The 24,481-nt window shown below is 39.9% G+C and overlaps 1 protein-coding gene and 1 non-coding gene across 2 annotated transcripts in view; one reads left to right on the forward strand and one right to left on the reverse strand.

The window, feature by feature from the left end:
- LOC124161067 (division abnormally delayed protein) overlaps nucleotides 1–24,481 on the reverse strand; it is a 1,055,554-nt gene that overhangs the window by 411,625 nt on the left and 619,448 nt on the right. The gene's annotated exons all lie outside the window — the stretch shown is intronic.
- Nucleotides 4,657–4,729, forward strand: Trnam-cau. The gene has a single exon. It is a non-coding gene; the product is annotated as a tRNA-Met (tRNA).

Consider the following 24,481-nt stretch of genomic DNA (forward strand, 5'->3'; position numbering starts at 1 on the left):
GAGAGGCATGTAAATTACCACACGCGTTGCAGAGCAATCGATTAACCGAGAGAGTATCAGCTACGGTGTCGACCGGCCCGGATTTCAAATCCAGTCGCGCGAGGACCTTAGCCAATAACGACTTTAATTATCCCAGGAGAGCAGCCCTGGTTGAAAATTAGCTATCTCACGCGTATTCCACCGGCGTAAACCGCTCGAGCGTAATTGCAGTTAGATTTTAAGGGCGGAATCAGACTGACTTCTGGGAACGGGGAGGAGGGAAATAAGGTGGAGTTAATGGAAGGTAAAGGGGTAAATGCGAAAGGTTTTGTTTGACTGGAGGAGATGAGAGTGAGAAGTAGAGATGAACTTTTTTTCCGTCACCTAAGGGTATAATTAATGGCTGGGGAGAGACTTAAACACATTCGTGCTTCCACATTTCTCCATCGCATTATGCTAGAAAAACACGCTCCTCTTCACAACCTTAAAAGATCTCTTCGAAAGAAAAAACGAAAAAAAGGACACGAAAAAATGCGAGGACGAGGTCTCTTAAAAAAGGAAGAGGAAGAAACAGTCCTCTGGATTTCCCGTTGCCATAACTGACAATTCGTCATGGAGACACTCTATCAGGACAATGTTATAAATGAGAACACAAGAAAAATCCAAAAATGAAATACAATCACGCTTGAAATACAGATTCATATGACATAAAATGTAAGGTTAAGTATTTGTACTGGTAAAGAAAGTGATTCAGAAATCGTAATAAAATAAAAACAAACAGGTGAATAGCGATATGCAGTCTTTTCGTTCTTTTAGATAGGCATTCCACCAACGTAAACCGCTGGAGAGAAATTGCAATTAAATCACTGGAACAAAAATAGACAGAAAGCGGAGGAGAGGTTTCCAGAGAGGCTTGTTTCTTCGCCCACTTAGTAATGGTAATTTTTTCTAATCTCCTGGATCTTTTAAAGCAATAATTATAATCAATGCTGCAATATTATGCCCAACATAATGCGAAGAAGTTAAGTTCACAAGGTGGTTAATTACACCACGGTCTACTGTTCGGCGCCCATCTGCGAAATACTCGTGAATATGGCGACGCAAACCGAGGGAGATAAAATTGGCAATCCAAGGTATTTGGAACACTGAAGAGACAATGCTACCATGGTTGGATGACTATAGAAGGAAAACCGCGAAGAACTATCTTGTCTCCCCTTTTCTTCCTGGGCCCACATTCAATTTTCCTCCTATTGCCTCTTCGTCTCCTCTCCTATCGCTTGACGCTCGACGCCTCTGAGGCGTCAGAGGATAAGCTCCGTGGAAAGGCGATTATTCCGCTGGCGGAGAACGCGTTAATATCTACAATATGCCGAGGGATGAGGGGACCGCTTAATTGCCTTGAAAGGGGGATGACTCGGTTGGATCCCCCATCATTCTCAAGAAACGAAGTCAACCTGGTGCCACTGGAAGACACGGCTGCCAATTACTTCGCTCGTATTAATTACCGCAATGCGAAAAGATGGGGAAAGAAATTGACGTCGCCGATTGCGTAAGAGTACTATTTTACTTCCGCCACACCCAATGGCATAATTTCTCTGTACTATGGATTACAGCTGAGATGCACCGATTCAATGGGATTCAATGGGAATGAGAGGCCAGAGTCAATGGGATTGTCCGCCCGCACGCGATAGCGGAATTAATTTAAAGAATCCAGTAGATGGAAGTTACGACGAAAAAAATTATTTATTGAGCCATTTTTCCATGAGGTTAAAACGAAAAAGTGCGAAAGTTACCGCGCATCCTTCATGAGTTGGTGACGTAATTAGATTTCCCCATAATTAACTCGTTCCGGGAAAACCGCTCATTGAGGGACGGAATTGCTCCAAAGTCAGTAAACAATAACGAGCCACATGAAACCGAAGCGTGATGCCAAGAGGTAGTTGTGAAACGGAGACCCGCTTCGTAGGATCGCGTGACGTCATCTGCGTAAGAACCAAGTCCGACGATTATTACCGCGAATCGAGTGAGAGAATAAGATGACGAATCGAAAAAAGTAGAAATAGGCATCTCCTATAATTAAAAAAAATGCCTCCATCGGTAATAAAAATACTTATGAACGAACACATAACGTGATTATTCTACATCATCTACCGGCATATTCATCAGGCATCAACAACTTTACGAGGAGAGGTGCTCCCTTATAAACCAGTGGTTTATAACAATCCACAGGGAGAAGTGATCCAATAGAAAAATTTAGCGTGTACACCAGACCTGCTAACATATTTCACCTATCAGTATTGCATCGTATACATACGAGGAAAGGTACGCGGGATATTTCTTACACGTCAAGGTATCACAAAAAATCAGCTCGCTCATCAATTGAGATGATATAATGGAATTGAAATGTTCATTGAATGAGACCACGCAACGTTACGTTACCCATCACACTTTGGTGAAGGAAGAAAAAATATTAATTTATTATTTTAAATTTTAATTCGTTATTTAAAAATATTAAATTAGTAAAAATTTCATAGCTATTTACGAGGCTTGGAAAGGTAGGCTAAAAATGTACAGGATAAAGTATGAAATAAAAATTTGCAATCTTCTAAAGCTGAATAACGAAGGTCGATTTCTCTGCCACGCTCAGATAAGGCCATCAATGTGGTAAATGTTTCGTACTTACGATTCTACTTGCAATTTCACCAGAAAGCGAAGAACATTCTCACATGTTTTTGGGTAATTTTACCTGAAAAGAACAAAAAAATATTTTAGAGTTGATTGAAAACACGAAGCATTAGTTTTGAATTAAAAATCTAACACATTCATAAATAAGATAAAATATATCGACTTGGACTGATGGCAAATACATCACTACCGTTATAATTAATAGTATTACATTGGTTGCTTAATTCTTTAATTAAAACAATAAAATATAGAGCAACATACAATCGATTTTACAAAATAAATACGTCTATTTGTTCATCAGAAAAATTGGTAATCGGGTTAAAAAAAACTATTTTTGGAAGGAGCAGCTCTTCAATGAGCTTTAACAGAAATAAAGTTAAAACTATATGATTTTTTCAAAACACAATCAATTATCAGATTTCATTGTTACTCAATATTTCATCCTGTTCAATATAATAAGACAATGCAATAAATTTCAATAACAAATCTCTGTATCCTCAGTTTAATCTGACAGAACGGCTCACTCAAGAGACCATAGAAACATTATATATTGTAGGATTCCAGTCAATACTGTGCTTCAAACGTATTTCCCCATGAATCTAACTTACGAATTGGTTTCCTTACAAGTCTATACAACAATATTCCGAGTAAAAATGCATGTAACGCTATTTATTGCTTTTATTCGATCGATCTTACCCTATTAATCCCTTCCCATCACTCCCGCTTGGTCGCATATATTTCATGACGAATTCCCTGCGCGTAACTTACGCTATCACTATGGAATTTGTGGATTCATGTATGGTACACGCTTGCCAACAATTATATCTGTATTTCAAATTCAAATATCCTCCAGTATTTTGCCAGATGTTACATTTTGCATATCTGAGATCGAAACAAACGTTGATCAAGACTTACTCAATATCCCAGTTTCATTTTTTTTTTCAAATCAAAAAATACTCAATATCCCAGTTTAGTTTATTTCTAATTAAAACTTCCATCAGCATTTTGCCACATTATATGTACTGCGTATATGAGATAGAGAAAAATATTGATTAATTATTACTCAATATTCCATACGGATTTCAAGATGAGAACGAAGCTTTAAATTTGAAAATACGTAAAAAAAGAAAACAAATCGACCGGTATTAATGGTGTCATGCGCCTTCTTAAAGAGTCAAAATAATGAGGGAAAAATCTTAGGCAAATTGAAAAATAAGTTAAACGGTCCGATTTCTGAGAGCCTTGAGTATTTCCAACGAGTAATATTCATGTATGGATCGCTGACCACTCGCTCCTCGGGGGCGTAAGGCGCGACCCCGAGGGGCCAAGGATATCGCTAGCACGTTTGCATCACGGTGCAAGGGATACATGAAATCGCCCTCTGGGCCGGAATGACGATGGAAGGAGGAGAAAAAGAGTGCGAATCGCATCTCGGGGTGGATATATTGTTTCCGAGAGGAAGGTCGGACTACGTGCACGACGGAGCATGACGTCAACATCGATAGGGAATCCGGCCGAGGATGGGAAGAGGCTTTTGTTCGGCCGTAATGATGTATGCGAGTGGGATGGAAATGCACAAAAGATATCCGAGGGCGGAGGACTCTTTAAGCATGGGATCCCTCGATCTGTGAAGCGGGCCATCCGGGGATCTCTTCGCGCAGGAGGCGATGAGCACTATTGTCCCTGGGAGGGGGAGAGTCTTCGCATATCTGATTCTCCAGAGGATGTACTCCCGATTTACGACAATGACTATCCAGAAAATATCCTGACCTATGGTCACGAAATATCATATTTTCTGAAGGAAAAGCGTAAATAGAGAATAAATCCGTAAGGGAGGCGCATTAGGCATATACGAAGTGGTTTTATATCGTAATAACTTATAATTAATGCCGGTTCATGGATATTAACGTATTTCACTGGTATTTCATCATTACGGTGCGTGTTAATAAAACCTTTTGTCGATTCCTTTCTACTCAAGGTCACTCTCACAAGGCCTCGGTAGCGCAGTAGGCAGCGCGTAAGTCTCATAATCTTAAGGTCGTGAGTTTGATCCTCACCCGGGGCATATTTTTTACCGGACTGGGCGACGGCGACGATAGCGGTCAGCTTTGTCTGACATTCTTCTCTATGACTCCTCGCCCTGATTCCGCACCAGCTACTTTCATCTATGCTGCAAGAGCTACTCAGACGTTAAGAATAAAATAGAACGAAAATAAGGATAATTACCTTCATTCCCAAAGCAAAATTATTAAGTTGCAATTAAATACTAACCGTGAAAAAGCTTAACTCTATTTTTTCTCTGAAGATTTAAAATCTGAAATTATCTAGCTACTCAACCGATTAAAGAAATTCAGGGACACTTCGATAATGCATCTATAAGCGAAATGGAAGTTTTTGAAAAGCATATGGATTCGTATCATCACCCTACCTTACTAAACACTATTTGGATTCTAATATGAATTCTAGTTTTCCACAAAAAAGAGCCTTCCTCATCAAACTCATTCACTCATGCAGTCCTCATTCCTCCGATGAAGGGATAGACAACCTTATTGACGGAATTCAAGAAGATGGTTTTCAAAAGCCAAAAATTGCCAATTAGGAGATATGATTCCAGAAATGCAAAACAAAGAATTAAAAATGAAAATTACAAAAAAATATACAGAATAAATAGTTAATAGATTGAGAATCGGAAGAGTTATTTTGAGTGTATAAGATTTCAGTAGAAAACAACTGAACGGTAACAGGATCGCGTCGTGAAAGACGCCCAGAAGAGGTGAACTCGGAGAATAAAATGACAATGAATGAGAGAAAAATACTTCCACATAAATCAATAACTTATCGAAATTTACAGACGCCGGATCGTCCACAAATCTGAATTGGATGGCAGCGCGGTACGGTGAATGATTAAAAATGCACCCATAAGCCAACCTGTTCCGTCCACCACGCTTTATATCCTATCACGGGCTCCCACGCTGAATATCGCGTGTGTTAGGGCACATACCGGAAAAAAATCTGACACCCACTGTCCACTTCCACCCTCCTGCTCGCAAAAACAATCTGAATGGCCGCCTTCGATGCAGGTGGGGTAAGTTCTTCAAATCCTGAGTCTTTCAGGGTTAGGATGTTCAAGAGTATATGCTCATTGAGTTTTCTAAGTGATAAAGGTCTCTATAGCTTAAAATACGCTCCACTTGGGTGCAAATTTTCAAAACTGAATTAAAAAATAACAAAATCTTCCTGCCTTTTTTATATTAGTTACTAATGACTTATAGTCCAAATTATGAGAGGCCAATCAAACAAGAGCATGCAGGAAAAAACACAGCATTAAATATTCTCCGTTGTCATACCGCTCCATTTTGTGCAAACTTCATAATAAATTGAATTTAGTCCGTTTTGTTGCTCAAAATGATGGTTTTAGATGCTTATGTCGAAGAAGAATCTGTTAGTCCACTGCCTACAACTGCACCTTTGGCCATCACAACTCTCCTCCGCATTTATTTTTTTTACTCGAAACACTACTCACAGCTATTTGCATGCTATTAACATAACGCCTGCGAACAAGATATGGATGTGTCCACGAGCACAGTCGAACACGAGTCAACCCCCACCCTCTTCCTTTCGCCAACGTTACTCGCTCGCTGGTTCGCCAGATCCTCCCGACAACCAGTCGGCGGAGGACTAACGAAAACTGCCATTCCTTGATCTCAATTTCATCGCCTACGAATCTGCTGTCTGCGCGTTCGACGTGGAACAGCCCTGAAAAAAATAAATAATAACGAAACGCCTCAGTAAGTACGTACTCTGCCCACACGGTGGGTAATGCGATCTAACAATTTTTTTTTAGCCCTTCCCCGGTAAGCACACATCTCTTCATCCTGCCGTTCTATCAGTTCCAAATACAAAAAGAACTCCCGTCGTCTTCGGACCGGCATGCATTCCTTCCTCTCGCGCCAAACTCCTTCGACGTTCCCACGGGACGTGGGTAGATCACAGGCCTTTCCGCCGCCGCCCGCCCCGGTCTCCCCGACTGAAAAATGACTCGCTCCCCCGGTCTCTGCCCCGGTGTGTATCATGCCCACTGGCGAACCCTCCCACGAGCATACACGCCCTGGCAAAGGACGCCTAATTAGCATCCTCATAGCCGTTCACACGCCTATCACTACACACATACATACGTAATTCCGTTCTATGCATGCATCTAAAGTCTAGTTCACAGCGACTTAACTTCGCTAGATATCCTAGAGGATGACTAGAGAAGAAATGTAAGCGACGCGTTGCGACGTGGGAGAACAAACGCAAATACTACTTCTAGATTGAAATAAACACTTGCAATTTTCCACGACTGTAAAAATTATTCCCAACCCAAGTTTAAATACTACTATATCATTGTACATTTTCCATCCTGAAGATGATGAAATGGCATCGAAACTTATAAAAATACTATTAATTGTCCTTGGACAATTGTCCATTACAGCATACAAAAAGCTCACAAAATAAACTTTTACAAAATATGTCATATATTTACAAATGGAATACCTACAGCAAAACTAACACATCAGGACATATGAATGAAATCTTGAAGTTACTCAATCAATCATAACAAGAAAACCTAAGTATAACTAGTGTACTCACAAACTTATCAAAACATTATAGGTTGGGAATTTAAAAAATTGTAATTGTGGAAAATTGCGAGTGTTTATTTCAATATGGAAGAAATCCACTCCAACACGTTTGGTACTCCACTCAATAGGTAATTCACAATTTAGGTCCAAAAAAGTTGCAAATGGTACCATTTGTTCACAGAAAAAGCTAGTAAGCGTTCGCATACTTTTATTGCACAAACTTGCCGAAGGTTCGATTTTCCTTAAATGGATAACCCTTATGCCCCAGTCGCACGAGAAGTTACTCTTTTTTATATATTTCACAGTTCCCCCTTCCATAGCGAGGAGTACGAAAGATGAAACTGAAAAGGGGTCATTTCAACCATAGCGGTAACGCGCCAGATATTGCTGTAGCAAAACCTTACAAACGACAATTATGGAATCATTTTTATCCCATATTACGTGCATTATATGGTTCCCGAAGGACACAGACTAGCAATAAAAATAATAAAATCACCGACCGTGCGTAAAATGGCATTTAAATCACATTTATAAAAATCAAGTATGTTTAGCATACAGCATTATGAAAACGGATCACATAAAAATAAAATATCTCGCGGAGTAAAAAAAGAATGTAATTAATCTATGAATAAAAATAACTACCCAGTGAAAAAAAATTATAAATAGTTTATGAAAAACAATGAAAACCACACATTTATTCTAAGAATAAAAAATACTCCCCAAATCGGCCATTAAAATAATTACAAAAAATTTCAATTACCGCGCACGCACTGAGACTCGGTTACAGCGAAGGTCCTTCAGCCCAGTAGGCAAGACCAGTGGAAGAAGTTTATACGGAGAGAAAAAAGAGAATGCGGAGAGAGTTGAGGAAAGAGGAGGAATGCGTTAAGATGGAGAGGAAGAGGGGAGGGATGGTTAAGAGGGAGGCAAACGTTTGGGTGAGGTCCGCTTTGACCTTGAGGGGGAGGAAAGGGAGGTGCTCCTTCACAGAGAGAGAGAGAGAGAGGGTGTGATGGAGGGGAAAATTAAAAAAAGGAAGAGGAGGAAGAAGAAGGGAAACGAAATGGAAAAAATAAAAGAAATAAGAATAAGACGAAGAAGAAGAGACTGCACAAGGGTGGGAATGAGAAAACTGGGTAGGGAAAGGGTTGCGGAGGCTCAGGAGAGGGGGTGGAGAAGAAACGACCGAGATTATTCATTTGTTTTCCCGCGCCAGCGAATGGGAGATTCTCCAGTCTCGGGGGGGAAAAAATCTGCTGGGGGTAAAAGGAGGCGGAGGAGAGAATGGTTTACTGACATGCAAGGAGGGGGCATAAACAGCGGTAAGTTATCATTGCCATCTCTGGAGAGAGAAAAAAACACGAAAAAATGTTCATTTCTGTCTGGTGATGCCGAGGTAAGCGTAATATCCTACTAAGGAATGTGGTGACATTAAGATATTTATCTGCGATTGGGAAGAAGTTGGATGATTCGCATTGGTGGTCCGATGAGTGCAAGTCTTAAAATATTTTTTTCATACAACAGATGTAATGTTTAAAATTATACTTATTTTCGAAGGGCATGTTTCAGTGAATTTCATTAAAAATTAAATAATAAGTGCTAACATTGAAGAATATGCTATAGTTGATACCCTATGTTGAAATAAGCCATAAACATTCCTCTTCAATGTTGAACACATGACAAAAAATGAAATTATTAGGAAAAAAACTCTCATAAATTAAAATAATTCGAATTTAGCCAGGTCTCACAATAAAAACATTATTCAAGTAAATATATTTGTTAAAACTTTTCTTTATCAAGAATAGAAGTAGTCAAATACTAGATATTATGGCTTACATGATTCAACGTAAGGATTTTCTACGACAGATTCATTTCCATGAAGTTAAAAAAATTGCAAAGACAATTCTTTCGAGGAACTTAAGAAGATTCTACAAGCTTTGCAGATCCTTCCTCCCGTAAGTACGCACATTTATCAGTCACATTTTACAAAAGTAATTGGCTCCCGCAGGAACTGCTTTATGTGGTCATGGTGTCTTTTCTGTTCTCCCACTTACAAACTCATACTCTTCAATATCTCTACAACCTATTCGTTCTCAGAACAACTCTTTCCGTCAGAAGATCCCTGGCTGACCCAAACCTTCTCCACATATCCCAAGCCCGTTCTAACCAGTACCTAAATTCCTTCCCGATTATAGGATTCAGTTTTTGGAATTCATTATCCCCTTAATAAAATGCTCCTCCACCCCCTGAATCATTTAAGAGGAAATTTCACGAATATTTAAAATAGTAGCACTGCTGTTTTGAAATGTAAGAATATTTTGTTGATTAATTTGATTTTTGTTTGAACCATTACGTTCAATTACTCTTGTGCTTATGCTATGCCTATTTCATTATTATTGTATTTTGGAAAGAATTCCATTTGTACTTTTGTTTTTTTGTCCTTATAGGTTTCCAAGAGAATAAATGAAACCATTTATTCATTCAAAGTATTCAACCACTAACCCTACCTTACCTAGAGCTGATTCTGGGAGAAATTAAATTTTAAGACTTCTCATTTTTAAAATGTGACAATTATCTACTCAATAATAATTATTGCGGCAGCTACATGTTTCGCCATTAAACTTTACAGCACAAAAGAACACGTAGTTTTATTCTTTCCAGAAGAGAAATGAAAATGTATACATTTTTTATGTTACTTAGAAGCAACAGTTGGTTACGATGGGCTAAAGGCTGGGTTTACATGGAACCTTTTGTTCATCACTGCGGCCTTCAGGGTTACCACTCTAACGTAAATATAAAATTCACGGTTTTTTCCCGGTTTTCATGGTCTGAATGTCGTCAAATTCACGGTCTGCTGATACGCCATTTTAGGTAGAAATATTGATCACGTAACAATCATCGGCCGCACATTAACTACAAATTTAAAAAACGCGATAGACCCCGTGAGTGCAAACGCAACAATGACAGTGCTATCTCACATGACGTCACCTATCGTTGGCAAAATGCAGGGCCTGCTTGTGAGTGGGAAAATGGAGGGTAGCAGGGAAGTGAAGAAGTGTCTGATTTTTCGCTAGGGTTAATGAACACTTTACCGGTTACCAGTCTTCCAATCACAGGTCGATGTGTCGTCATGGCACACGGACCAATAACTGCCCGTCGAATACACGTGTGTAGATAAATGCGTGGACAGTGTCTGCGCGTGACTCGGCCTTGAAACATGATCGAAACATCGATTTTTCTTTTCATCTGTCAATGGTGGTTCTACAACCAATTTGGAGAGATTTTTAAGGTTTCATGATGAAATTCACGGCTTTTTCCAGGTTTTTTCACGGTAGACTAAATTCACGGCTAATTCACGGTTTTAAGGTTTTCACGGTTTAGTGGGAATCCTGGCCATGTCACCTTACACATACCGAAACTCATTCTTAAACTCGTTGACGAGGTGAAAAAAAAAGCTTCAGGCATGAATCGCCAAGTTCATCACACGTATTCGGCAGGCTCAGACATGCCAACACCTCGCAATGCCCATTCCACCTCTTCCACCTGTTTTCCACTTGAGACCCACACCTCACGCCACCACTCGTTCACCCTCAACCCGATCCCAAGGCTACCTCCCATCCACGTCGTCTGCCTCGGCTGGCCCTTCCAGAAAATCTAATATTTACCCACGCATGCCTTCCATCTCCTTTTACACGCCTCGAATTAAGTGCACGGCACCTTGCGGACGGCGCCAGTAACACTTTAAGATACCTCTCTCCAGTAGCGGGGTTGATTGTCATGTGGAGAAGACACCGGCGTCGACGACCCAAGGTGAACTCACACGGGTGTAAGGAAAATACTCATGAGGGACATATAAAGTATACACACACGAACAGTATGATATAGAAACACTAGAAGGACACGAGGGTCAAATTTGACCCTTTGAAGGTTACTCAACGCTGGCGAAACCAGCATAATTTATCGACGGGCAAAAGATTTTGTGACAGCTATTTTTTGTGACACATTCCATTGAGGAGGGCCGAATATATGAGGCACCATATTAACTTTCACCTTCGGTGCGGAAGAAGCATTATTTAAACCTTTTCATAATTTAGTTACAAAATATTTCTCCTGATAATTTGCTCTAAAATTATCCGCTTGATTAAGCTTACGCAAATGTCATCTGCCTTTGTTTTACTCAACACCATCTTGCCCACATTTTCTAAACGATAGCTTATTTATGATATAATTATCATCTCATCCATTCGATGGTTAAAATCCTTTTAATTTTATTCCAGCGTGGTATATAAAAAACACAAATGGAAAAAAGGTCGTTATCAATTTAAAAATAAGGGCTCTCATTCAATTATTTGATTAATCGACACAAAAATCATTTTAGGGAGTCACCCATACGTGTATTAAGCGCTATTGAATATGCCCTTGCGCTGATAACTAATTTTTATTGCCCTCGATATTTTTCCATGGTAAATACTTGGTAATACAGAAAAATAATAGGGGTGGAAAGAGTGGGGATTTTTGGAGGGATATCTTTCAAGAATGATGCATAAATTTCACAAATTAGCAAGAGTCCTTTATAGGGAAATCAAAGGGCTAATGAACCTCCTTATGTTTAAAACATATCACTTAACTTCAGCAGTAAAAATAATGCTGAGAACTAGTCCTAAAATAATCATGAAAACCCTCATTTTGGCTATTTATCCAGGACGGAAAAATAGGCTCATGCGGAAAATCCAGAGATCGCTCCATCCTACCCAAATACTTAAGTCCTTTCCAATGGCAACCGACGAATCTCCATCACTTTGACCCTGACAATTATCTCAGCCCCTCTCCGTCCTCTCGTACCTTTATCCCTACTCCGTGGCTGAATCCCTATGACACGGAACAGACCCATTCAAAAATCACTCCTTGGAGCAATTGCCTCCTTAATACTACCCGCGCCCTCCGCCCCACGTCGTCAGAGGCACTCACCCCCCTAACTTTACTCTCAGCATTTTGGTGGCTACCCTAGCCATTTCTCCTTGCCGCCACTCTCTCAACAGCACGATGTACCTACCTATTGATGAGGGACGGTTATTTAAATGTTCAGTGGGGTTAAGGGGAGCGAGAGAAGTTCAAAGTTGAAGAGGGGACAGCTTGGCAAAATGCACGTATAAACCCACCTTAACCAGCTGAATGATTAAACAACAACCTCTATGCTACAATACTCATTTCCAACCACTCACTCACTCACTGATAAAAATGTTTGATTTAACGACACTAGATGCGACAAAAAGCCATAGACCCCCCTCTAAAATTGCTTAAAACCCCAGGAAAATTTGAAGAAACAATAAATTTTCTATATATCACAGTGTTTCCATATGTTTCTATGCCACTAATTTTTGGAGGAATTCAGGGGTCATAAAATAAAATTTTCAAAAATTTCATTTTTCGAATAAAAAGACCACGTGATACGCCGAGAAACTAATTTTGAGACTAAGAAATTTGGCCAGCATATTTCACTACATCGAGAATTATTCTCTCAAAAACGGAGGAAGATAAGGTGTTGCGTCACAGAGATGGAGCAGAAAAGGCCAGAGGCCCTTTACGGGGGAAAGGAGGGTCAGAGCCACCATAACGAGTGAAAGCGAGTGATAATAATAACAAACACGACGATTCTCTCATCAAAGCGGTCTAAGAAAGGTATTTGAAATATGCGGGTATTTTACGTGACTACTCACGCCTCTAATCCTCTCCGGACTCCTAACCAATAGAGCATCTACCCAAATAGGCCTTCCTTGGCCACCACTGGAGAGCCCGATGGCACGTAATCCACCCCAGGGTCTCAAACAGGCTCACGGAGTCAAACGACCGCGCCCCCCGCGCAAACAGGTCGGTAGCATCCCAGGCGCGTTTAGTACCCGGCCAAAGGGGAAAGCTTTAATCATTAGCGTCTCTAGATCGCTGCATCCACAACATGCACTGCACGGCTCCGCAAGGGATCAGGCATTGCTTCCGTCTTACCTATTGGCACAGTATGTGCATACATACAAGAAGTGATAACTATGCTTACTAAGGTTCAACACGAAATAATTACCCTAATACCGTAGTACACGCTAGGTGTGCAAGAATATAATATTATTAAAATTCAAACTCGGCTTTAAAATAACAGTTATTAATGTTGCGGATTAACGATTATACCCGCAATTTTCAGCACTATCATTTTTTACTGAGAAGATCGTGACGGTAGTGTTAGAAGTCTACCATATATTCAATTGATTACATCACGATATTAGTGAATATTAGATATTAAGTCAAAATACGCATGAGTTAGTAAAAAGAAAAATTGCGTCGGGATGATAGGCCTATTCAATTTTGGTGCATTAATTAAAAATTAATGAATCAGAGATAGATTGTCCTACGGGAGAATTTAATTCGCATTATCGCGATTTGAGTAGCTTAGTATCACGAACAAATCACACAGCACCATGGAGGATATCGGGCACAGTAATTACACATCCTGGAGAAAACTCCCTGTCGAACTAGGCGTTAAAGAACGAGGAAGGCCATAGCGAGAAAGCTGTGCTTAAATAAAGAAAAGGACTGGTCCTCAAGTGGACTGCAGCCCTCTGCAGAGTCAACACGTGGGTCCTGAACGAGGAGGATAAAAGTAGGCTCATTGTGACCATAAAGCGTTAAAGAATATGGCAAAAAATATATTTTCACGAGAAAATGAATCTGTACTTACACAAAGTAACTTTTGAGAGTACATTACCTAAGATAATGAGAAGAAATCGGTGATATTAGAGAAGTGAAGAAAAATCTTTGCAAACATAGACGGGAGGTGCTTTAAAGTAGCAAATTGAAATTTAAAATATTTCCTGGGATTCAACGTGAAGGAACCCTATCATCAGGTATGATATAGAAATAAATGTCTATCAAACACAAAAAGTGACTCAACTCACGAGCACTAATAAACGGATATTAAGTAAATAATATTAAATATGGAGAGGAATTGAAGAGAAAAAGTCTCTCCAAAAAAATATTATACCTACATATTGAAATTCGAGACAAGAGAAGTCAATGAAAAACGAATAAACAAAATATGCTGTCATAAGAAGATTTACTTTCTTAAGATGGTAACAATCGCTTTAAATTTTTAGTAGGGTAAAGAATATAACCACCGCCCAGATATTTAGTATGTGTCCTGCGAGTTCCGAAACTAAATATTTGCCCTAATTATACCCTTAATAGCATTCCCCTACAATTTATCGCTAGATCACGGAAAAAGACCAACTTGAAAAATAATTAATTTCACAACAAGTTTACTTCTGAAAAATTGTCGATGCTCTTCTAAATGCCCGGGAATACTATGGATTTTAAATGTTTAATCTGAAATTATAACTAGGAGCAATATTCGAACAAATTCGCATTTCGATTTTAATTAGGGCTGATAGGGAGTTTTGCAATGGTACAAAATTTTACGGGATTGAAATTTAATCAACTAGAGAATTAATATTGATTCGCGTATAAACAAGTGCTTAAAATGATTATCGTAATTACAAAATTTAAAAAAAAGAGTGAAAATCAGATTTGCAAATATCACTGCTGGAAGTAAAATAAAAGAGAAAAAGTCTACTGATTATCATTCATTTCGTATGTACAAATAATTTTTGAAAAACTTAATAATAGAATAAATATCAAATTACTCCCGTGCTTATTGCGGGCCAGTTGGATTCGGGTAAAATTTTGCAATGCTATTCACGCGAAATACTGCGCAGTAAAACCGGATGTTAAAAAAATGAGACAAAAATTTAATGAGGAAATAAAAATTGGAGGCTGGAAATGGATTAGATCCAAGATATTTAGTATGAACAGGGTACCAATGTAGAATACAGGTAAGCAATCCCAGACAGGTTAAAATCATAGGCAAATGCAAAAAACTGCATGCAGAAAAATGAATCAAAATATTCTTAAGCATAATTGGGGTGTTAATTCACAGCTGAGACTTCTGAGATAAGGTCAACCAGTCAATGCCATAAAATTCTAAGGTAAAATTTAAGTTCTTCATACTAAAATAGTCACATATAAGCGCGCCTTAGAGTCTGCATTAAATATAGCAAAAATATTTTATATCTTCGCAAGCCGAATTCCAGGAATAGTACATACCATAATTTAGTTCATAGAAATTCAAGGTGCCCGATGGTTTCATCAATAACGTATTAACTGCATTCATTCAATGAAATTTGATGTTAGAATTGAGTTTAAAGAGCAGAATCTATTCCCAAAGCTTTCCTGACACTTTCCACACAAATTGTAAAAACAGAGGAAGTATATTTTTACGAATTTAGGGAGCATGGTCACAAGATTAAACCTTTGAAGGAAATTTTATTATAATTAACGTATTCTACCGATTAAGGTAGATTTGCTTGCAGCATTTAAGAAATATTTTGTCAGTCTCCTCTTCCTCCATGGACCTTCAATAAGTCCTACACCCTGCCATCTATCTAAAAAGCCCTCTTCCTTCTTCTATCTCATTAGCCCAACATTCTACCCTCTAAAACTGTTTCTAGCTTTTCCCCCCAGCTCGGCACTCGCTCCATCCACACCTTCAGTCTCTTCCGTATCTCATCTAAAAGCTGCCTATCCTCATCCACCATATCCAGCACTTCGTTGTTCCTCCTACTCTACGTCCACTTCCCCGTTCTACTCCGAACCCACATCTCGAACGCCTCCAGTTTTTCCCCTTCCTCTTTCCTAAACGCCTACTTTTCCGCACCGTGAAGCGCAGCACTCCGGATCAGACTATTCACTAACCTTATCTTTGAACTCTTAAAGCCGTTTTACACGGCGCACAGCTTTGCGACGGTTAGCGCTAAAAAACGTAATTGAAATTGCGAGAATGAGAGCTCGGAATTAGAGCAGGGGCTATTTTGCCATCTCGAATTTATGTTTTAAACGAAGGATTTTAAGACAATGATAGCTTGTAAAAACCCTTCTCGGGATACCGCGCGAGTAATATTATGTAAGACCGCCGACGTCGACGAAACGTCGTTACCCGAAACGTCGGCGCTCTGACAAGAGTTATTACATGCTGTTCGCCGGGAAAGAGTAAAATCTTACAATGATTGCTAAAAAATATGCGGTTATCAGAATTTATTCATTAAGAACGCATATCCTCCAGTCATTTCGATGTGTTCGACATCGATACTGGCCTTATAAAACACATAAATGTATTCCCAGAATCTCATTCGAAGAAAAATCGGCGTCTCACGACCCATGAAATACGGTGTGTGCTTTTAAACTCCATCAATGTCTACCTTTTATCGGTGTGACACCCACCGCAACAATAAAGCAGTGCGATGTATGGGGAAAGGGAATACGGTGGTGGAGACAATGCAAATAGAGGCACGAGCAAAGCAACCCTTAAACGCGTCGCCTCCCCTTGACTTACCCCCGCGTGCATACACTTGCGTGCAATTTTATCGCACTCCCCACGCCCTCCTACGCAATGTACGAATACTGCACACCCACTCGCCTTTCTGTCTCCCCGCCCCTCAGACGACTGACTGCGTGGTCTCCGCCTCCGGCCACCGATGCCTTCTTCCCACGTTGGAGACAGACACGACCCGCAAAATACAGTCAACCTTGCCTCAACCCTCCACCCCACCGCTACTCCTCGTCTGCTGAGCAATCGTTGCCGTTTCGTGACGGAAATTTCACAGGAGCTTAATTCACACGATAGTTTCGACCATTCCTTAAAAGCAGGGGGGGGGGGCAATCCTCGGCCCGCCTCGAACATTTTTCGGGCCGCCAGATTCTTAATTCATTCTTACGATTTCTGTTTAATAATAATAATAAGATTTAAGAATAACTGTGAAAAATGGAGGAGTATTGTTAACTTAAAATAGATATTCTATCGGGGCTGTTACAGCTAACTCGCAAACACTCCATATAAACCTAACTTAACCAGTAGAATATTCTAATATAAAATTTCGCCACTCAATCGCCAAAACTTTCGCCTACTCTGCGTTAGTTCATCACGCCCACAGCCCTATGGCTGGAACATTACGTCCTAATTTTTATAGAAGTATTTGATAAGAGTTGTACGTGGTACGATCTTATGCTAGTCGAAAGCAATCGAGTGCATCGGGCGCACTACTAAAACGACAAGACATCGCTTCGAAGATGAGTAAGTCTCAAGCCCACGCGGGACGCCCACGTTCATTCTCACGACCGGAGCGGGCGCGCAAATCCCACACAGACAAATACACTGGCGATTAAATTTTATGGCTGTAACTCGCGATGTCAAACTTTAACACCTATTGGCTCCCACGCACACGCTGCTCCCAAACCGCCCAGAGCAACACCTTCTGGATCCGTTAAGGATTTATTCCGTGATTACGCGATCAGAAAAAAATATTTTTTTCCAAGCATTGCGGTAGAATAGTTACTTAATTCTAAAATAAAATTCACTAATCATGAAACGACAAGACGGAATACGAAACTATAGGATCAATATGTACTCCAATTGACACTTTTTCCAGCCATTGGGGGTAGGTAAATGCATCGTTATTTATATTCAACTGCTGTTTTTATGAGCTAATAGCGCGCATACCAATTTCTGCGACAAAATATCGAGCACATAGTGAAATTTTAAAACTAACGGACTGAATTGAAAGTTCATTGCAATGGCAGTATATGTCAGAAGCCCAAAATATTTTTCCTTTCCACACAAGAAACAAAGCGAGTTATTTAGCCACCATTAAAACAAAATAATCGTAGTATGCCCATAATATGATAATGACATTCAAACTGACTTATCTAGTATCAGTACAACTCTCAGGAAAAGATACGTACAACAAAACAAGATGAAAAACCTTTCCCACAGCAGCCGCAAGAGCTAAGGGTGTTCATGAATCTTTTTTCTGAATACCGACTTCTGCTGCTGTTGCACAATTCAGATTATGATTTTTTTTCAAGGGGATAAAGTGATGGGATGTGCTGCTATTGTATTTTTCAAAGAAACTACAACGTTTGAGATAAGAAGAAGATACTGTAGAGGAGATTGTGGTATAGTGTGCTACATTCAGAAGTATGTATATGCAATTTGGACCATAAGAGAAAGGAATACATACATTAATAAGACCTATTGGGTAAATTGAGCAGATTTGAAGACAAACTCGTTAGCTTTGAAGGGCTCACTATCCCGGTGAAAAGCTTCGTTTAAGATTATCACGATTCCTCATTTCGCTGATTAACTAAGGCGATTGCGCAACTTTTTCACGAATGACGAATCACGGAAATGACGAATTTGTACCGTCACTGCGGATACCTTTAAGGAAATAAACTAAATAACAACGTTTTTCCCCGATTTTACAACATTTATTCCGGCAGTTTCGATTTCAAAATAGGAAGATACCATGTAATATCTAACATTATAGGCTATTCACCGTCAATGTTAAGTAGCATGAAATGCTTTCTTTATGAATAAAAGTCGCGCTATTTGAAATATTTTCGGATATTTCAAGATTTTCACTGATTTTTAGATCCCGTTACCGACAAAATGTAAATGTTTTCCTATAGTGTAATACTTATATGTCCCACCCTTATGCATATTTTAAATTAAGGGTGCGTAATAGTGTAATAGGTTGAGTATTTGGCTGCTGACCAAAGGGTTCCGGTTTCAAGTCCCAGGTGAAACCTTCATACACCCCAAAATAACACTCTCGACGTGCGAGGAGACCTTGGGAAAGGAACTGACACTCGTACCCTAAATGTGAAAATTATCACATGCCTATGACTGGGTTGAGCTCAACCATCAGCAAATCCAAACAAACCTTTCCGTTGAATCACTGAGTGAGTGATATTTTCAAAGTAATATTGCATAAACTAATGATAGAGGAACAATCGCTGATTGCACTTTTCAAGCGCTACGCTTTCTGGAGCTTAGCGCTTTAAGGAGTGGAAACGTGGCCAGGAAGGAGGACGAGAGAAGACTGGCTACGTTTGAGATGTGGGTGTGGAGAAGAATGGAGAAGGTGAAGTGGACGGGGAGGAAGAGGAACGAAGAAGTGCTGGACACGGTGGTTGAGGAGAGGCAGCTTTTAGATGAGATACGAAGGAGGCAGGAGGTATGAATGAAGGGAGTACTTAGCGGGGAAGGGATGCTGAAAACAGTGTTAGAGGGAAGAATGTTAGGAAAACGAGGGAGAGGATGGAAAAGAATAGGCTTTTTAGATAGAATGGAAGGGAGTAGGCCCTATTGTGAATTGAAGAGGGAAGTGCTTGAAGGAAGCGGACACTCACAGAATACTTCTTAAGTTCTCCGCGGAAACCAACCTTAATGGGTAGAATACTTTAATAATAATAAGCTTTCACCGAGGTAGTAGGCTCTTTTAACCCCACGATGTAAATGCTATAAATCGCGCTCCACGGTAACACTCGATAGCAGGACATCTTCAGATGTAGGTAGATGCCATCAGCTATTTCCACCCCCTTTCGTTCCCGCTACCCAGACGCCTCCATTCACGACACCTCCACCCCAACCAACCTCACGCCCGGCCATAACATCGCAAGACATTTTCAGGTGGAACGGTCTGGGCGGAAACGTTGCAACACCGCAATTCCCCAAGTTCCTCAGCACTGGCGATCGGACTTTCAACCCCCCTCTCTTCACCCACCCTCGATGCACGGGTTGGGACGTCCAGCGGTCTTCCTCCTTGCCCACTGCCACCCCCTTCAACCCTCCCTTCACAGCATCAATCTCGCAACCTTCTCACCCTCTCCCTATACGTACACCGCCAACCCCTCACGGGAATGGACCGACCTAAACAAAGGAGGATCGTGGCAGGGAACATTTTTTCATCCCCCACCCCCGCGTCCGACTTTCCCACAGTATTAGAATGGCCAGCGAGGTTCATGGTAAAGAGGCCGTGAGGGAAGAAACGGATGGAATCGACGCCCAAACGTCCAGATGTAAGGAAGACTGGTATTTCGCAGGGTAATACTTAAACGAAATAATAGTTCATGCTACCCTATAGAATAATTTGACGTCGGATGACCAGAGACGATACTGGGCAAGGACGAAGGTGATCCGACAGCTGGAAAAAAAAATACAATGTGGCCTAGCTACATATTAATATAAATTATCCATCACCATATTTATTTTTTTACTGATGACTGTATTCCTTCATTTCCATATCTATAACCTTGTAAGAGAGCCCTGGTCCAGAGGAAGAGGGGACCTGATTGTGGCCTCACCTGGGCTAAAAGAAATAAATAAAATCAAATCAAATAATGCGGGTTAACTTTTCTCGGGATTGCCACCGGGTTAAATACTCAATTTTAACTGACGTTCAGCAGCCCTGAGGATGAGCCCCGAGTCGGCGCTCGAAACGTCGGCTAAATTGAAGTATTTAACCCGTGGGAATCCCGAGTATAAAGTTAACCCACAATATTTAAATGGTTCCATTAGAGGTCCTTCAATGCAGTGCAGCATTGCCGACGGACTTACAGCCGCAACCCGAGTCATAAATCATCACTTCCGACTTATCTTAGTGAACTACTAAGAACTAAAATTAATAAGCAATATTGGTAATGTTACGCAATTATTTTAGCTCATGGTAAGAATATTGGAGCGATTTTCGATAACGGTTCATGGAATTGAAAATTGATAAGATTGAAAAAGCAAAATATTATATCAGATGATAGGCCTGATTGATTCCAATGACAGTTGATGATGGCAGCGTTTGTTTTCATGCTGCTCATGTCAACAGGTATTTTCGCGCGAGGCAATAAACATTTTGACGAAACAAAGCCTAAAAAGAACACAGCATTAATTTAGTCTACGAAGTTTCCAAAATTCACACAGGCTAATAATCTTAACCTAATAAATAACAATTCACTTAACAACTGCAAGCCAAATCGTGTCTAATAATCCCTTATTCCGATAGTTTTAAGCTTGATGAATGGATATGTCTTTCCTTAAAGGTAATAAAAAGTTCTATCTACTATCATAACCTATTTTCATACGGCCACTCATTTAACTGGAGAAGAAAACTTTATTACCACAATGTTAACCAGTAAAAAATAACTATTTTAACGCGAGGCAATAAACATTTTCGAGGAACGAAGCCTAAAAAGTACACTTAGCATTACTTTAGTCTACGAGGTTTCCAAAATTCACGCAGTCTCATAACCTTAACCTAACGCACAATAAAGAGAATACGACGTTTTTTCCCTTCAGACTTAAGCCAGTTTCATTAACCATCCACTTTTCGAGAAAGGAGATAGCATCACTAGTAAGACAATTACTTCTTTATTCCCTTTCTGCTAGCGATAAATAAACTCTCTTAGCATCATAAGAAAAAAAAACGTAAAAATTATTACTTACCAAATCACCACATCTCCAAATTCACTAGAAAATACAGTTATGGTATTTTAAATTTAAAAATGGTGAATTCTTGTTCCATGGCTAAAACGAGATACCACTCATCAAAGAGAATTTATCCTCGTTAGATAACAAGTATTTTAGCATCCAAGCTCATTTCTAAAGCTACTGAAAGTTCCAAAGTTTCTCTCGAAATTTTCCAGGAAGAAAATAGAATACTAGCATTTTAGTTGAACTATTAATACCTCACTGTGATAAGGAAATTACCGCCATAATGATGATTAAAATCAGAAAAAAATCACTATTTTATTTATGAACGGTATACGAACGGATGAGATTAGGCTTACATCGTCCAATTTTTTGGAATCACCCAGAACCTTTGCTAACGAAATGTGGTTACAGTATTCAATTAAAAAATCCATAATCGTTCTCAATCTTCTTATTAACCCTATTACCTTCCTCCGCATTACACGTTTGCTTTATTTTCTACCTTTTACACGGCTTACAGTATCATCTCCTCGCTTATTGTTATCACCTTCCAAACAAAGGTTTCCTCACGACTTAGTCCTTAAATAAAGCAACTCGGGTTTGGATGAATAGCAGGGATGGCAAGTGAAACAAAACGAAAATGTTTCGTTTCGACCCGGAGGGAAACGAAAATACGAGGCCAAGGTTTAGCTTCGTTCCCGCACGAAATTAATAGCTCATAGGACATAAGTTTCGATCTCAGAAGTTGAGTGGAGAGCGATAAGAAGGAATAGTTTCGACCCATTACGTTTGACATGCGTGTAGAGTGGCTAAATCATCGAACTTAAAAAGCGAACGGCCAGCTTGTGTTCACCGTTCTCCTCTTACAATTAGTGGTAAAAATATGAGTTCCCCATGCATCCAATAGCGGTAGGCCGAGCCTCTACTTCATTCAACCGTACTTCTACTCGGTGTGTGGTCAAAACTAAACAGTTCGAAGGTGAAGCACGTGGTCCCTCCGGTGCGAAACATTATCTAATACGTTTCGTTTCGTACCAGAGTTTTAGTTTAGTTTCGACCCGAAGAAGTTTTGACTTCGATTTCGTTTCGACCCTGAGTTTATCTCCCCGGGTTTAAATCCGTTTCGTTTCTACATTTCCCTCCTTGGAACGAAACTATTGAAATTTTACTGGTTTTGACCTTCGTTTAGTTTATATTGCCATCCCTGATGAATAACCACCATAATCAGGCGTAAATTATCAGCTAATACCCGGGTCGCCTCATTCAATAAAGAAGTGGCATAAGTAGGTAATGGATATTCGGATATCCAAAATATATATTACATAACCAAGAAACCTTAAAATGGAATACCACATAGTTGAAAATGAGTTAGTGAATTTTTTTCCTTCCAAACCTTCTGCCTGCTCTGCACCTCATATAGCGGAGAAAAATTCATTAAATTCATTAAAAAAACTAATCATAATCGGAACAACTGTTCACGTACTGATCCGGATAAATGCACGGCGAGAGAGAAGTTTCAGAAGCTTATCAGTATAGCAAAACGTTTGAATTGCGAAAAATGAAACGAGCCACGCCCGCTAGAGAGACTTGTACTCATTAAGGTGTGGACAAAATGAAGAGTGGATGGAATTCCAAAGGGATTAAGGAGGAGAGCGAAGCACGATGAGATGAAAGGGACGACAACCCACCCAGAATCCATCCCCCTTCGGACGACGGCGGAGAGGGCGGAGACCACGAGCGGCGATCGCGATGCGGGTTCCGGTTATGCGCCAGTGTCGAGTTCCACGGCTGAATGCGATAGGGAGGGAGGGAGGGAGGGGAGAGACGGGGAGAGACGGGGGATCTGGCCGCCCCCGCATACCTCAGAGGAGAACGTTATCACCTTCCCACTGCCTACTCCTACCATGTCCAACTCCTCCTTCCCACCGGGTAAACGGTGCCGCGAATACGATGCACGGTGATGTGGCAATCACTAATTCGACACTAATGTTTGCTATTCTTTCTTGTTTCTGATCGATATGTTCGCATTTTATAAACTAACTTCAACTCAACTTACTTTAGTTAAAGTAAGTGTGGAATAACAAAAAAAAATAAATAATTTTTCATAAACTATTGTATTTAAAATATAAAAATAACTACACACGAAATTCCGTACACTTAATGCGTGTCAATTATGTAAAATTGACGCTAAAACGAACGTTGGCTAATACTTCTGGAGTCATCGGCAAATAAGAGTCCTAACTGAGGTCAAAATACGAAAATATCTCCACGGCCACATTTGAATAGCTATATTTAAGGAAATATTCCCTAACTTGTACTTCTGATTGTTCAATGCATGGTCTCCTACTCATCAAAACTACCACTACTGAAGTACAATATCACTGGTGGATGTACAGTCACGAGAGATATTACTTTTTAAAAACGTGAGGAGACGATGGCGGACATCTTGGAACTTAGCGACTCAATTTCAGTTGGGATTCGAGAAATGTCTCGTAATATCAACGTGGCAACCGAGTGGAGTTTGATTCTACATCAAGACTTAAGTGACGTTCTAGAATACGACCCTAGGTCTATTTAAGAAAACTGATGTACGAAAATAAACTGCAATGAGCTACTCTCATATAAAACAGCAACCGCTTTATTTCACAGATATAAGAAAACCATATATCAATGTTAAACAATTTATTAGCATAAATTAATAAAAAGTTACGTTTGTATTTCAACTTTGAAATACAGAATCGCAGCTGATGCAATTGGGGTCAATTGAGAGAAGAACAAAAAACATTTTCGCTTCGCATTTAAAAAAGCACCTTATTCATAGTGATCTACTCATAGTTGC

This window comes from Ischnura elegans, chromosome 6 (assembly GCF_921293095.1).
Source record: "Ischnura elegans chromosome 6, ioIscEleg1.1, whole genome shotgun sequence".
Classification (NCBI taxonomy): Eukaryota; Metazoa; Arthropoda; class Insecta; order Odonata; family Coenagrionidae; genus Ischnura; species Ischnura elegans.